The sequence below is a fragment of the Nymphalis io genome, chromosome 17 (genome assembly GCF_905147045.1).
Source record: "Nymphalis io chromosome 17, ilAglIoxx1.1, whole genome shotgun sequence".
NCBI lineage: Eukaryota > Metazoa > Arthropoda > Insecta > Lepidoptera > Nymphalidae > Nymphalis > Nymphalis io.
Window position 1 is genome coordinate 12,168,997 of NC_065904.1, and position 18,022 is coordinate 12,187,018.

Below are 18,022 nucleotides of genomic sequence, written 5' to 3' on the forward strand. Positions count from 1 at the left end.
ACTACACGCAGCAATAGCGCAGGCGCATATCCAATCCGCACGGTATCTAACACCAGGCTGCTTGATTGATAGCTACCCTCTCCACTCGTGTACATGAGACAATGTATTGTATCTATTGCATAGATACAAACACTACAAAACAGTTAATGCAGTTTCACAGTAGTCTGAGGCGTTAAAGTGGCGGGAACACTGCAGGGCTCTTGCGACGTGGCGCGACCGTCTCTGGGAAGAACGGTACGCCTTACGGTCGGCGATGTGCCACCACTGCGGTGCGGACCGGGACACCGCTCAGCATACGCTGGAAGCGTGCCCCACGTGGAATGCGGAAAGGGAGATATGGATAACATTTAATGAAGCAGAGGTTTTAAGAAAAATTAAATCATTAGATCCTCAAAAAGGTGTGGGTCCAGACGAAATTCATTTCATAAAAAGATGCGGCTCTGCTCTAGCTTTTCTATTGACGTTAATTTTCAATAATTCTATAAAAAACTGTATTTTTCCCGAGAAATGGAATTAAGCTCGAATAGTACCAGTTTATAAAAAAGGAGACCGATCGGACATTAAGAACTACCCTCCAATCTCCATCCTTTCCTGTCTTTCTAAGCTGTTTGAAAGACTACTGGTGGTAGGGCTTTGTGCAAGCTCGTCTGGGTAGGTACCACCCACTCATCAGATATTCTACCGCAAAACAGCAATACTTGGTATTGTTGTGTTCCGGTTTGAAGGGTGAGTGAGCCAGTGTAATTACAGGCACAAGGGACATAAAATCTTAGTTCCCAAGGTTGGTGGCGCATTGGATATGTAAGCGATGGTTGACATTTCTTACAATGCTAATGTCTAAGAGCGTTGGTAACCACTTACCATTAGGTGGCCCATATGCTCGTCCGCCTTCCTATTCTATAAAAAAAAAAAAAGCCTTGTGTATCCCTAGCTTGAAAAACATTTTAACAACATCATCACACATTTGCAACACGGTTTTAGAGACGGGTTATCAGTTCAAACTAATCTAACATTTTTTACTTCAGACTTGACATTAGCGATGGACAGGGGGGACCAGATAAATGCTATATATACTGATTTCAGCAACGCATTTGACAAAGTAAACCATCAAATACTTCTTAAAAAATTACATCAGTATGGCATTGGAACTACTCTACTTAGATGGTTTCAGTCATATTTGATACAAAGAACTTTTACAGTTGCCGTTACTGGGTTTGAAACTCAGATATATTTTGCTAAAAGTGGGGTTCCACAGGGCTCACATTTGGGTCATCTCTTGTTTCTCGTTTTTATAAACGATATACCTGAGAATATAAAGTATTGTAAGTGTTCATTGCTTGTTGACGATCTCAAAATATACAAAACAGTAAAATCCAATTCAGACATAGATTTAATACAATACGATCTCAACAATATTATTGCATGGTCATCTCAACAATATGACTCTTAATGTAGGCAAATGTTTTCATATAAAATTTACTCGTAAGAAAAAACCGCTTTTTTCTAGTTACTTAATTGAAAATAAAATATTACAAGAGATCGCAAATTAAAGACTTAGGAGTCACTATTGACGGGCGTCTAATTTTTGTAACTCATGTTGATAATATAGTTGTTAACGCTGCTTAAAATCTTGGTTTCATCAAGCGGAAAACTCAAGGCTTTTCAGGGAAAACTAAATTCCTCTTGTAAAATTCATTACTGCGTAGCTGTCTTGAGTACGCCAGTGTTATATGGAATCCACTTTATAGCGTACACTCTCAACGTATTGAGAGTATTCAACGAGCCTTTACGAAACATCTTGCTTTTCATGAAAAGCATTTTTCGCACAGACAATTATACAAAGAACGTTTGGAAAAACTTTAATATGATTTCTCTTCGAAGTAGGCGCGAATTGTTAGAACTTAAATTCCTACACAGTATTATTAACTATAAGTTAACCAACTCAGAATTAATTGAAAGAATACTGATATCAGTTCCGTCTAGGGCATACAGAAGTACTCACACCCACAAAATATTTCATACTCCTAGCGTAAAGTCTCATATTGGTAAACAAGCTCCCTTAGTACGGTTGTATAATAAATATAACAATATCGTTAAACCAATTCCGGACATTAACATTTTTTGTGACTCTCCCTCAATCTTTAGAAATAAGTTACTTAATTATTATAAAATGCATGATTAGTTTTAATTAATACTTTTAATAATTTTTAATTATGATTTCGCCGATTGATTTTTTTATTATAATAATGACATTATTTATTATTTAATTTTGACATTTTTTTTAAAATTACTGATGATTTTTTTGTTACTTTGAATTTGAATTTTATTAGATGCATCTGGAAGTGCTACGTACACTTGTAATTGACCAGGGCGATTACGCACCACCTGTGGAGGTCGTTTTATATTTTTAAGCGGGACTTTAGTTTGTCGCTCTCTAATAGTTACGGTTTCTCCTCTAACAATTGCTTTTTGATAAGGGGGCGTATCCTTACTCTTTCGTGTGTTAACTACTTTCGCAAATATAGTTTTATCTACGCTTAAATCAATTTCTTGCTCATCACCTCTCTTTTTCTTTTCGTTATCTTTATTTTCATATATTTTATTGGAAATATATTGATATAAATATTTTGTATGTTTTATATGATCTTTACGTAATTGCTATAAATAGAACTTTTGAAAATCGACATCAAATACATTACTAGAATCGGTATGACCGAATACTACTTCGAAGGGCGTTAAACCAGTGACGCTATGAATAGTGTAGTTGTATGCCATTATAGAGTAAGTCATGACGGAAGCAGCGTCCGTGAACTTATGTTCGTATTTAGCTAACCTATATATCTCTATTAAGGTAGAGTGAAACCTTTCTACAATACCTGTAGAATTTGGGTTATTAGGAGTAGTGATATATAGTTCAATTTTGTACATTTCTGTTAATCATTTCATTAACTCATTATTAAACTCTGTACCTGGATCAGAAGTTATCATTTTAGGTACACCGTAATAAGAAAAGTATCTAATTAACGCGCAAACTACTTCTGGAGTGGATCTGCTACTAACTTCTATCGCTTGACCAAGTTTGCTAAAGGCGTTTACTAATGTTAAATAATAATTTCCTTCAATGTTAAATAAATCTATGAATATTTCTTGAAACGGGATATCTTGTGTTTGGGTTAATTGAAGTACGGGGTTAATAGGTCTCCTATCATATTTCATTTTACGACAGGGTTTACATGCGTTTATTAATGCCGTAATGGTTTCCTGCATATTATGCCAAAAATAATTTCGTTTAATCCTCGTCATCGTTTCTTTTATACCGCGGTGGCAAGTTTTCCCCTCATAGTATTTTATTACTATTGCTTTTAGTTCAGTCTCGTCTTTAATAAAAATTATGCGTTCAGTACATTCTTCAATGTCTACAGTATCTTTCTTAAATAAGGAAATTATTGTTTTAGCAAAATCTCTCCTATGTTCTGAATGTTCGAAATATATAAAGTATTTAATTTTGGGGCGGATAAATTCTTTAAGGAATTGTTTTATTAATTTAAGGTTATTTAATGGTAGGAAAACTTCAATTATTTTCTGTTTTGGTCTTGCTAAGACTTTAACCTAAAGTTCATTTTTAAGCCATGAAAACACTAATATTTGATTGGGCTTAGTATCGATAGCTTCATGTAAAATTGGAATACCAGAAGTATCACATTCTACATTCGAAAGGACTGTCTCCGTAGTAGAGTTAGAATTGGAAGTGTGTCGGTTTTGAGATTTTATTTCAGTTAAATCTTCAGAACAAACTGATATGGTCGCCTCAGAGTCAGTTACAGTAACAGTTCTAGAGTCATCTGTATTACGTCTCCCGGTTAATTCTAGAATTTGGTTAGTTACGTCTTGAAAATGGTCTTGAAGTAGAGTTTCTTTTTCATTGACATTTACTGCTATAGAAGCATTATCGTCTGATCCTATTGCATTTAATTGTATACCGGAGATATAGAGCATCTGCATTTGTATTCTGTAGATTTGAGGCTACTATTGATTTTTTTTTACCCTATTTTCATTATCAAGGTCACAAGAATTTTTTTTGGTAGTGTGTTCATCTGTTTTTTCATTGTAATATGTTATGTCATTATAGTTATGTTCATAGGGCTCATTTTCTGAAATGTAGAGGTCAGGGTCGTAATTGTTTTCATTGTTATAGTAATTACAGTCATTATGTCTAATTAATAGGGAAAGTCGGTTTATTTTGTACTACGATTCTCATAGACACGTCATTTTGTTCTGTTCCGTCTTGATGTAAGTTAGGCCTATAATCAAATTGTGTTTAGGGTCTATAACTATTACTAAGATGGACGGTAACCTAACTGTTGCATAGGTCGGTGTCCGTATTGAGGATTAATTCTTGGTGGTGGTATTTGTGGTCCCTTAGCAATTCCAAATCTATAAGGAGATAAATTTAGTTTAAAACCTGTAGGCATATGCATAGGTTATCTTTGATTTACATGCGGTTCGTTTGATTCGCTGATTGTATTGTTCGCGAAAGTTCTCCTCCTCTAACAGAATACATAACGCACACAAATAATATTATTTACAAATAATATTAATTAAATTTCAACTTAAACTAATAATGTATATATATATTTACAATTTAACTATATGATTTTTCACTTATCTATCTCATTAAACTGTCATTACGAAATCACGAAATAAATTCAAATTATTAAATAAAATTATATAAGAAAACCAGAAAACGTTATATTAGGAGAAGTCTTATCCCAAAATAACAAAAGCCAAAGGAAGGTGAAAAGTTTTACTCACCAACCGGTCACCAGCATCGTCTTCTCTTGGACTCCTCACTCACTGTCTTATTTATTTTGTTCTGGATTGTTTCTTACAGGCCTTCGAAATCCTAAATATTCACTGATTTTGACGAAAATTATTATGAACGAAGGCTGTTATTTATATGAAACAATCCTGCTGCGCTAGACAAGTTTACGGGAGCAAGACAAACTTTTTTTTAAAAAGTATTTATAATATTTGAATTTTAAAATATTTAATTATAATTAAAATTGAGACGACTGGACAGAGGTATATTAGGCTCCAGTCGAATATTCTTCCTTTTTTTACAAATCGTTTCCCAAGACATATGATCCCAAAGCATTGAATGACCTACATTCCGCTGATTAAGCATTTACTTCTATTGTCTTCTTGTTTTGAGCTAACATAACTACGTTTACCTTATTGTTGTATTGCTGTTTTGATTAATCTTTTTAAAAAACCTATTTTCATCCTGATTCGTAAAAATATAGTAATAACGTAAAAAATATAAACTTGACTAAAACACACCAACGAACAAAATGAACTATTACACTATGTTAAACACAAACTTTTTTTTTCTTAATTCTGTTTGCAACGATTTCAAAATATATGGACACAACCAATTCCCAATATTTATCATACCTCGAACCAAGTTTTTTTTTAATTAATTGTTTTAATATGAACATGCAACAAAATGCACAACAAGATAATTTATTTATTACTGTTGGTATGAAAAAAAAACAAAACATAATTTTCTAAACAAACGTAATATAATATATTGTTCTATAAAACAACACTTATTTCAAATGTAAGTTAAAAAGAAACAAAAATCTTTCGGAATAATTCAGCCAAGTAACAGCTCTCGAGTCTGACGCTCGCGAACTACTCGCTAGAGCTCTGAAGGCACGCTTTTTGCTTGATTAATACAGAAACCTATGCACAGCGAATACTTTTTTTAATCTCAAACGTTTTAAAAGTTAAAAAGTCTTTCAAAACTGTGCTTTGTGTTAGAATGTAAAATGCTTTATCTTTTATATTTCGTTTTGTTATGTTTTGACTGAAGAGTTACTTAAGAAACATAGCAGAGACTAATTTATCATTCAGCCAGTCAATGAAGCTGTATTACATTTCTGAACCAGGATACTCTACGGAATTTAATATATTATTACTCATTTGCAAGAGTACGTTGAGGTTGTAAGGTGTTTTGAGAACGTCCATACATTGACGTTAAATACCTAGTCCTTTTCATCATTGACTGTATTACGTCACACCTCATTACGATACATGTATTTACATGTACTTTGTAAGGTGATGGAACGGATTTTAAACAACCAACTGATCCATTACCTAGAAGATCACTGTTTAATTAATGATCGTCAGTACGGGTTTTTACCAAAACGGTCCACAGGTGATCTTCTAGCGTACGTAACACACCTCTGGGGTGAAGCTATCGACAAGCATGGAGAATCGTTGGCTGTCAGCCTCGATATCTCCAAGGCTTTCGACAGGGTCTGGCACAGAAGTCTTCTCTCCAAGCTGCTGGCATATGGTCTGCCTGCTCAGCTATGCACCTGGATTGCCAGCTTCCTACACAAGCGTAGCCTTCGTGTTTTAGTTGATGGTTGCGCTTCACAATTCTATGTAGTGAATGCTGAGGTCCCCCAGGGATCTGTGCTATCTCCGACACTCTTTCTTTTGCATATCAATGATATGCTCTCTCTTGGGAAAATACATTGCTATGCAGAAGATAGTACAGTGCATGGTGGATACCACGAACGCGCAGTGGCTGGGCGAGCGGAAATTGAGAAGAGGCGGAAGGATCTTGTCATTGAACTCGATAGGACGTTAGAGCTCATCGCCAAATGGGGCTCTGATAAACTTTTTGAGTTTAATGCCAAGAAAACACAGGTATGCGCTCTCACGGCGAAAAAGTCAACATTTTCCCCTCTTCCCTCCCTCTGTGGTACTCCGCTGGTGATGCAAAGCAAAATCGCCATGCTGGGGATTGACGTTCGCTGCGACCTTAGTCCAAGGGATTACATCGAGGCTGTTATAAAAACAGCTTCACGGAAACTCGGAGTTCTGAACAAGGTGCGGCGCTTTTTCACGCCACAACAACTGTGCCTGCTGTACAAAACACAGGTACGGTCTTGCGTGGAATATTGCTTTCACCTTTGGGATGGCTCCGCTAAGTACCTACTTGAGGCCTTGGACCGGTAGCAGCGACGTGCCGTACGCATTATTGGCGACGTAAAGGTCACAAACACCCTTGAACCTTTACAATTGCGTCGTGAGATAGCAGCACTGAGCGCTTTCTATCGACTGTATCACGGCGAGTGCTCTGAGGAATTATTCTCTCTAATTCCTGCTTCTCCCTTCCTTCTTAAGTCCACGCGAGCTGGTTCTCGATGTCACCGCCTAACTGTGACATCAATTCCATCGCGAACAAAGAAATTTGGCAACTCCTTTCTTTGTCGCACTTCCAAAAAATGGAATTCCTTACCAGCTCACGTGTTCCCCTCCTCTTATAACCCGGGTTCCTTCAAACGAGGCGTGAAGAGGCATCTTGCGGGCCGGCAAGGCGAAGGCGGCTAGTGCAGAACGTTTTTCCCGTCTGTACTGGCCGTCGTCGCGTTTGGACTCTACTACCACTTACCATCAGGTAGAGTAGAGTCATTTGCCCTCCCGGCGAATATATAAAAAAAAAATCATGATTTCTAGCTTACGTATGACGAAATATATTACGACTAAAATATGTATAAATTATAAAAGCTCACATTACATAATCTTTATTTTGGGCATCGGTTTCCCGCAAGGAAATGTTATCCTTACATCATAACATACAATATGAACCCTTGCATTTAATTTTTTCTTTGCTGAATAGTGATGATAACATAGTCATATTTTTGGGATCCAAACCCGTGGCACCATCGTGGTACTTCAGAATTAAATTATCCATTTCTGAAATAATGCAAAGTTGAATATCTTCTCTCGAAACTTAAATATTATAGAATAGTTTTCAAAGAACAAAGTTCGTACGAAATAGTTCATTTTAGACAGAACTTAGATTTATTCACTCTACGAGAAACGCTCGACATGTCAGGCTATAACTAGGCGTTTGAAGCCTTTGCTAAGTACCAATTATTGTGTTTAGTGAAGTGAAAGTTAAATTCTGACAAATCTCCCTGTACTCAGCGAAACTCATTTAGAATATGAAGTTATTATAATAAACATTTATTTCAGGTCAGGCCCATATATTGTTAGTAATTTTCATAAAAAATGTTAAGCAAAACGAATAAATATTAGTAAAACGTACAATATTCACACCATTAACAATCTTGTTTTAATTTCAATCAAGTATTTACCTCAATCTAATGTTACAGCTTTGGATATCCCCATCAGTCTGCAAAAACTCTCCAGATTGTGTTTGGGCGGGCACAGATATATATTTTTACGTATGATGGTGGCAAAAAGTTATTCACGAACATCATCAGACAATCCCAACAGTATTCTGTGCGAGATATTGTACTGGACACGTAGATCACGTGAGCACGCCCACTGTACCTCGTCCACAGGCTACATGTATAGAACGATCTATAAAATGCTTTAAGCGGAGTAATTTTTACAGATTCTTACATTGTGCAATCCTACGGGCCCGCTTGTTGCAGCAAACTGTCACCGACATCCGCAGAGTAAGACCTTCGCTATATATTTTTATTATATATGTCGTGGAAAAACAATATTTTTAATTAAAAGTAGCTGAATTGACTATAGTAGTAACGGGTAAACGCGGTGACTTCTTTCGTTGTTGAAGTCACGTGGACAGAGTCGTGTTGGGGAGTGGGGTGACTGTTTATAAAAACACTTGCATCCGAGAAATGGGACTTGCGTTTGAGAAACCGACCAGTCTACACCTCCAAGGCGAAACTGTCAGTTTACCTATTTAGTACCTAATTATACTTGTGTATTGTGATCTGTAACAAAAAATCCTTGTTATACCTACATTAAGTTATTATTGATACTATATCGTGATGGACCCCGTACCACCGAATTTAGAAGAGGACAGCTCTATCGCTCAGCCGTCGCTGCCGCCGACATATATATTTTATTAAAGCTCGCTATTTTTAACGTTTTACTTGAGCCCTTGAGCCGCCGCATATGCTTTAACACACTGGCAGGAGTCACCTCAGCTTAGCAACCGATGCGCTCAGCAACATTATGTCGTCCACATAACTAATGATATTAATTCGTCTTCCGTCGATTATGCACCGTCTTAAAAATAAGGCTTCGTGAGTGTGTGTGAGTGCAGTGATAGCTGTCGCGTATTTAGGCAAACTAACTGTCTGCAATAGGCATTGTAATCCAGTTTGTTTACACAACGCGAGCTTGCGCAAATTGGCCTACGCGGTAGCTGCATTGCAACAATCCGTACCGTGTGGTATCATATGAGTTATTCGCACTTACGAGCTGGACAGTGGCTCGTATCCGAGTAACTTCAACATTTTTAGTTTTCACTCGCCTGCTCGCTTTCCCTCAGTGATGGGGATACTCGCACGGTAACAGCTCATACATCACTCGCACCGCTTGGACGGGGTCGCCAGTAGTTCACCAGTCAGTCGTGAAATGATCCCAAGTACTATTCCAGCACACAATTTGCAACACTACTCTCATCACGTAAACAGCTAAGGCGGCCGAGATACCGACCTAGGAGTACACAGTGCTAGAAGCCGTTGACTATCTAGTCGATAGCTCTCTACAACCAAGCTTTAGTCTGACAGCTGCGAAGAACTTAAATATCGTTACATATCGACATAGCCAAAATCACCTATTTTATTTTATTAATTTAAAATAATTTATTAAGTAAGTCAACGGATTACGAAGTTGAGACGCGCATTAAAATCACAAACTTCTAATTGAAGTAAAGCGGTAAGGCAGTATTTTTAATAATGTTTTATTATTTTTAATCGATCTCGGGTATTATCTGAACATTATATTGATATGCATAAGTATTTTAAAATCGAATATAATTACATAGGTATATGTAAATAAGTACGTATATGTATTAAAGTGACAAGTTCCCTGTTGTATGTTTAATGATGATGACTTTCTCGATGTCATTTTCAATGGAAACTTCAGTGAACTGAAAGCACAAGAGGAATACCTGTGTGGTCTTAAAAATCCAATATTTTTGTAATGGCCCGACCTGCAGATTTCGAGGTCCCGGGCCGTACAAACTAAACACTAGACTAAGGAGGCGGTCGACGAAACTAAATAAAAAATGCTTTTTTCAAGTAGGCTCGTCCAGCACTTTTGAATCGCCATTTTACAAGTGTTGGATACGTTCAGTTATTTAAAAAAAAACTCTTATTCCATTTTCTAGCATTTATTTCCAGTCATAATTCCTGTCTGTTGCGTCTAATTTCCAATAGCCTTCATTTCTGTCATTTCAAAACAAAATGTCGCCTCCCATGATAATAAAAACTTTTTAGTAAATGTACAATCCGTTATTATTGAATTATTGAATAATTACAATTGCCTAATAAATATTTATAAAACTTACTATTTAAATATACATATTAAAATAAATATTTAGAAGTCACCAGTCGTTTGATATTGATATTTGTGCGTTGTTCGATAACAACAATCAATAAATTAACCTACCGAGTCACAATAACAGTAATTATACACAATGAAGCGATTTCATGCGAATACTATTTTATTGTGCCCTCAATCTACCTTATACCTAATCATTTTCTTAAATAAAATAACAAGTTATAATGATTTTGTAACAGAAATAAGAAAAAAGCTACTGCCTCGATATTCAATTCCAGCTGCCGACATTCGACAGGTCTTGTTTGATTTACTTTTTGTTCGCTTCGCACAGGTCCATGTGTTGGCCAAATATATCTAAAGGCAATTTAATATAACCCGCTTTACATTTCATTTCGCACTCGGCGCTGCGCTCATCGTTAATATTTTAGTTTCGACTACGGATTGGGATTGTTTTCGAATTCATTTTAATTGATTCCTTATCATCATTTTTGGTGTCACCATTTTTAGTTTCCAAACAAAACATTCATGTATGCTGTTTGACTTTGGTAAAAACGTTGAACTTGTATTTGTAATATCTTCGTTGGACGCAGACGTTTGAATTCAAATTCAGAAGCCGTAACAGCCTGTGAATGTCCCACTGCTGGGCTAAAGGCCTCCTCTCCTCTTTTTGAGGAGAAGGTTTGGAGCTTATTCCACCACGCTGCTCCAATGCGGGTTGGTGGAGTACACATGTGGCAGAATTTCAGTGAAATTAGACACATGCAGGTTTCCTCACGATGTTTTACTTGACCGTAAAGCACGAGATGAATTATAATCACAAATTAAGCATATGAAAATTCAGTGGTGCTTGCCCGGGTTTGAACCCACGATCATCGGTTGAGATTCACGCGTTCTTACCACTGGGCCATCTCGGATTTCAGAAGACGGAATTCAGAAGACGGAATTCAAATAAATGCGAACTAAAATAAAACAGGCTATTTCGTTTAAATAATATGAAAATATAAATGTCAAATGTAAGGTAAGTATTTTTTTTATTTATAACTGGCTTTAACTTAAAGACTAAAGACTCTCCTTTCCCGTGATATCCTTAATATATATTATAATACTCTTGTTGAGGATATGAAAGGATCCAAAGAGATTAAACAGACAGGTGCATGCATTTCAATATCAAACATCCATGAGTTCGTAATTATACGTGTGCAAAGTATGTGCGTTTGTATATTTGCATTTCCAACGTAAGCCTGATTTAAGTTTGATTTTGGTGAATAATAAAATACTTTTAAAGCAGAATCACGCTGCCCGTAATTTATCACGCCCGTCTGCTTCCTCCATTGAAATATTTTGTCGATTCGTTTTATGTGTGTGAGCCTTCGCATTCATTTGTTTCGTGACGTGACTAATATGTTCCCAACAAACAATGCTTACACAGTTACATAATTATACAAACTACTCAGATGCTTCAATGTAATAATATCATTCATGTAATCATCCTTAACCATAAACTATTTTATCTAGTACAAGATACACAACAGTACAATTAAATTAAATAAAAAAAATTCACGAACAAACCAACACGTAAAATAAACGATGAATTCGATATTTCGAGAAAACATAATATTTACTCAAACTGATTCAACGTTTTTCGTTCCTATGTTTGGCTTTCTAACTTGGAATTACTTATTTGCACGTGAACTTTTTCTAAAAGCTTTATTTATAGAATTATTATTGAAACGGCAACTCTATACACATACAATACATGCATGAAGTAACGCCATGTTGAGTATGAGTCAAACACATTAATAGAACGATTGACAACGTCAGAATAGTTACGGAACCACTAACTCGAGACACATTTTTTGAGAATATGTACGTTTATTCAAAATATATATCACACTTCAACATAATAATATCAATAATTATTTAATAACACTAGCTTCCCATCCCGATTTAACACGGTATAACATAGTTTACATAATTATAATTTTTTCCTATATTTGCTAAATGCAAAACATAAAGAATATGTAAAACCAAATGTTAAAACAAAAAAAGAAAAATTCTCAGGTCTGAGGTGTTTCTTTCCGAATCGGTTGTAGATGTTTTTTACAATCAAAGGGAAAGTAAAATGCTTCTATATCGAATAAAGCTTTTTGACTTTGACTTTTGACTTTCATTTGAGCCAAGTAACCTCTCCGCCCATGTCCGAATTGTATGACCAGTCTTGTTTCTCATGCGTTTGTTTAAATATATGTACGTATTGATAGTATCTTAAGCAATACGGTGTCGTACGTCTTACGTACTAATAAGTGTCGACAGCAATTCAAATAACAGAAAACTCCTTTTATATTAATGATAACGAATAAATCTGGGCGACAAATAAATTGAAGTAAAATTATCGTTTATTTTTTTCTATGTCAATGTTTGTATTTTGTATTTACTCCTCGAAAATACAAACTTTGAAATTTCATTTATTTTATGATTTTCATTATGGATTCGCGACAACAATATGGTGTCGTGAATGGCGAAGTTGTTAGCGAGTTAAGTGGAATACATTACGTTTTAATAAGAATATATATATCAAAAACAGTTTGTAGTGTATAATATAGCAGAACTATTAGAAAATCGCATGAAATGCGTAAATCTAAGGTTTGTTCGATTGGAATAGGCTATACACAAAGATGAGGAAGTATATAAAAATAAACGTTGTATGCCGTTTCAGACTTTTATACGAAGCTTTTGTTAAGAATAATTTTAAAAAGACATGAGAAAAACTCTCAATACTGCTTAAAAATATAAAAAAATCATGTTTACAAAAATATTGGTGACTCAACTGTGGTTACTACATTCACTTAAATTATCCCAACGGAGACTCGAGCACTGAGATCATAAATTGCAATTAAATAGATTATACCCATTATACCTCATTAATTCTCAACGAAGGCTTATCCTTGAAGGTTATCAGAAAACATCAGCGATGAGATATAATAACAATTAAATTAATATTAAGATGGAAACTGGAAATTGGAAATTAATTGGAATTGCGAATTGGAAACGTAATACAGCACACAAGAACGTATTATCAAAACGGAAAGTTACGAAGATTCGCCGTCACGTAGTCATTTGCCACATTCAAATGTTATCTCGATGTTTCTTGACAAAATTATCTAATATTTAATAAATGTTTATTTACTCCTGACAATTGCTACTTAATTGCTTAACTGGATAAGTGACTATTTTAAGGTCCTCGGGTTAACTCCCGGCTCGAACCAATAAAATTAATATTATATAAATAATGTTAAGTTCACTAAAGTACGAGTACTTCCTGAGATAAGGTGTCCGTTGAAAATGGCCGCTAAGCCAAAATCGTCAGGAGTACACCATTCATTATTGTACTCAAATAAAACGTACGTCCTATATCATACACGACTTAACTTTACAAAACGTTAATGTTGGCAAATATCTGACTTGATCGAACTTTTAAATAATAAAGTGATTTAAGCGAGGCCGAAGTTAACAAAGTATTCGTTATTGATTCCTTCAATAAAAAAGTGAACAGTTTTCTGTCTTTTTAGTAATAACGTATTTTAAAAAAAAAGTTTTTTTTTGAGACGACAAAATCAATATTTTAAAGAAGTTATTTATGCATACAAGCTACGAGGAAAGTTATTATTATCATTTTTTATCCTTAGGATTGCAATAAAATTAAAATACAGATATGTACGAAGTAAATTATTTGCTTTTTATTTATTCTCAAGGCGCAGCCTAGTAAATGATATAGATTGTTCGCCAGGTTATCGTTGATTTATTAAAATTTCTACTATCGACATATCTGATAACTTCAAGGTTCTCGTACTTACAATATGTGCGCGTTGATTTCAAGCAAAACTTGGCTAAATAAAATAGTTGAATTTAATTTAAAATTTTTAGTGGAGTAGTTTATTAATATAATACCGCCGGGTAATATTTGGCAGTCGCGGAGTAAAGACGTTTTGTTTTAATTGTTAAATCGGCTTACGCTAATCAATTATCGATTACTGTAACGATAAGAAAGTTCGGAATTATCTTTTTTTTTTTTTTAATGTGGCCATAGCTGCATACGAGTCGGTCTTACTCGGTTTACAATCGGCGTCATAACGAAAATCATCGTCTTCTGTTGAAGCAAGGTGCTATATATATATATATGTAGATACATATATAAGGTTGTGGCCAACTAATTAGGGACAAAAAGTTTTATGTGAATAAATATTTTTTAAGTCTATATTTCAAATATATCCATAGAGATTTGAACATTCTTACTCTATTTTTATGTTTATTATTAAGTTCCCTTGTAGTAATAGAAACTTTTTACAAAATAAAATCTAGTTATCTCATTTAAAATAAGGATAAACTCTTTGATACTTACTTTGCTTGCTTGTTGCGTTTTTCTTCCTGGCCATCTAATTAAGAGCATTATCACATTTGCGTTATAAATTCAATTTTTTTAAAATAAATACTTTTTTCTTCTTTTTCTGATAATTTTGGTGCCATTCTCTCTGATGTCTGGAAACTATTATTTGTTGACTCAAAATAGGTAAAAGCTGCGATGCTGTTAAAAAATTATTAATTTCTATGAAAGTAAATGGTCGTATCGGAATATATTCCGCTATGCTATCGCATTATCATCTTTATCGTTCAAAGACTATGGTTTATAATGCAGTACAATGCTTCAAAACGCATAATACGACTCAAAGATTTCCTAAAAAGAACAGGCCAAGAAAAAAATCTCATCTAGAAGATCGCAGGATAATCTTAATGGCCAAGAAAGAACCGTTTAAGGGACGTTTTTGGAACAAGTCCAGGCATTTCAACTAGAAACTATTAGTCGACGTCTAGTGGAGGCGCAGCTCTGTGGAAGGATTGCTCGAAAGTTCCTTTGCTAAAAAATGAACACAGAGCGGCGCGGTTAGCGTTTGCTAAGAAATTTGGAAATTGAACCTATGACCAATGAAAATTGGGTTATTTTATGACGATACAAAGATAAACCTAATTTCTTTGGATGGTAAATAATACATACGGCGTCCGTCAAAAGCAGCGATGAACCCTAAATACACAAACAAAAACAGGTAAATCATGTAATTTATATAAAACGTAAATTAATTTTGGACGTTTGGTAAGGTTACCTGACAGTAAGTAGTACGTTTGCTATAGACACAGGCGTTTCAAAAAAATATAAATCGTTTGGTCTCAGATGTCTTACGCAGTTTAGAAATGGAAAGGCAACACAGAGTATTTGCGATTTGTCTAATGGATGGTAACTACTCAGACAGGCCTGCATAAAATAAAACTAAATAAAATATATTTCTTATTATATTAAATGAGCAATTCTTTTGTATAGGTATAGGGATGTATATTATTTCTAGATAAGGTTTTGCTTTTTTACACTGGCTCACTCGCCTGTCCAATCCGTTCAAAATAATACAAAGTATCAATGTTCATTGATCACATAAACATATAATAGACGGCTAGCATACAGCCGACTCTTCAGTTATTGTGGATGTTATGCGTTCCTAAGCTATTCATCAGTTTCAGTTGATGTAGAGATTAGTCGCGTGTAGGTTTCAGGCAAAGTTATAATATCGTACTAATATGAAGAGAAGGAATCTCAATAGCAGCCTCAAGTCAGCAATCAATGACAATCTTAAGTTTATTAGAATAACTTTCAAATGCGTTTGTAGGACAAAATATAAAAACTGCTAGTACATCGTCATCATAATCACACTTCAATATACTAAGTGAATGAGAGCAGCACAACGGCTTGACGGTAATCGTAACCAAACATTGACACTTAAACCCACGTATGGAAGTAATGAATTTAATATGTCTCCGTCAACAACAACGCGCTTGGAATAATTACATCTCGTCACGACTCAAAACTCAAAAGGCATGAGATAATAGTTTAGGCGACGGTGCGTGCGAGCGACGCGTTTCAGCTCGCGTCGCGTCGTCGTCAACCTTCAAACAAGTATTCTTTGTTTTAGAAACAATGTTTGCGCGCGACCTTCTTCTATTCGGGACGAGACTACGAACATAATTTTCATTATATATTTTGAACTTACTCATTAACATCAACGGCGCGTGCCACTGTATTTAGTTTTAACAAAGCGGTGTCTAATATCTATATAGGTGTAACATATGTGTGCACTTATTTATTTATCGAGTTTCTGTTTAGTATTCAGATTATGAACATACTAATATTATACAATTATAGACGATAACTTGCTAGTTACATTATAAAACTGTCTAATTGCTACAATCGTCTCTGATTGTACCAATATATTATAGACAGGTAAATTTGTATTATAACCACAATCATAGAACAATGTTCGCAGTAATCATTTTTTTTTATTAAAATGAAAGTATTCGAATTGTGTCATAATCTATTTAAAAACATTTACAAATATAAAAGACAAAGGTTTCCTAAGTACTTGCCTGATTTTGACGTAAAACGTCTTTCATTTCCGACAGTAGGGTCAGTCATTTGCAAAAACCAAATGTAACATGTCTTATTTGATATTACTTAACAGACGTATCGCTACTTTTCGATGTGAAACATCATGTAACTAACATTTGGTCTAAGATCCACTTCTCTTAGACCAAATGTCTCATCTTATGCCGTTATGCCCCCTCTCCGAGGCTACTCCCTGCTCTATATATCTGCTCGTATAATACTAAGTATATAATATAAAAAATGATATGAGTGCCAAGGTACTTACGAGAATTGATATGTAAACATATGAGCTTATGTACTGTTTTTATTTATTTAACTCTGAATATATTTGTTAAAAATATATTCAGTTAAAAAAAATGTAAATAATTTCAATAAGCACTAATTTCGGTGGTTTATCGGTAGTGGTTTATTTTGCCGGGCGTCTCGTTAATATTAATGTTTTTTAGTTTCACGTTCACCAGGTACACAAGGCAACGGCGATAAGATTCATGAAATGACTGTAATCACGAGTGAGACAATAGCCTCGCGTCCGCTATTGGATCAAGATCATAAATTGATACGTCGTCGATTACTCAACGATGATATTATCTCAGTTGTATGCGTCGTCGAAACGAGATCAAGATATTATTATCTGTAAATTGTATTAGCATTCTCTATTGATTGAGATCGACTCTCGATCGTCTTCAATAATCGAGTATTGTGTGCTTATTACTATCATTGCTTATTACTATGGTTGCCGTGTGGTGACGGCGACGAATATCACCACCCCATCTCATCCCGTGGGGGGCGTAGAAGTCGACCCGAGGGAATATACACCAGAGAACGGGCAGCAGCGTCTCTCTGAGTACTATGACTAACTTACTGCGATCGCCAACCCGTCTGCCAAGCGTGGCGATTATGGCATATCCCCTCATGATTCGCGCAACTAAACCACGGCCCCTAGTCCCCGGCAGCCCTGCTATTCCTAGCCTTGGTAACAGCTGTGGTAACGGCGGGGCAGGGGGTGCTAAGAATCCCCGGCAGATTTCGTGTTACCAACACCGACGACCTCTGGCCCTGGCAACATATAACACGCGTACACTGCGGACCGACGAGAAGATCATCGAACTGGAGGAAGAATTGAGCAGGTTACACTGGGATATCGTCGGATTATCCGAAGTCCGAAGACAGGGG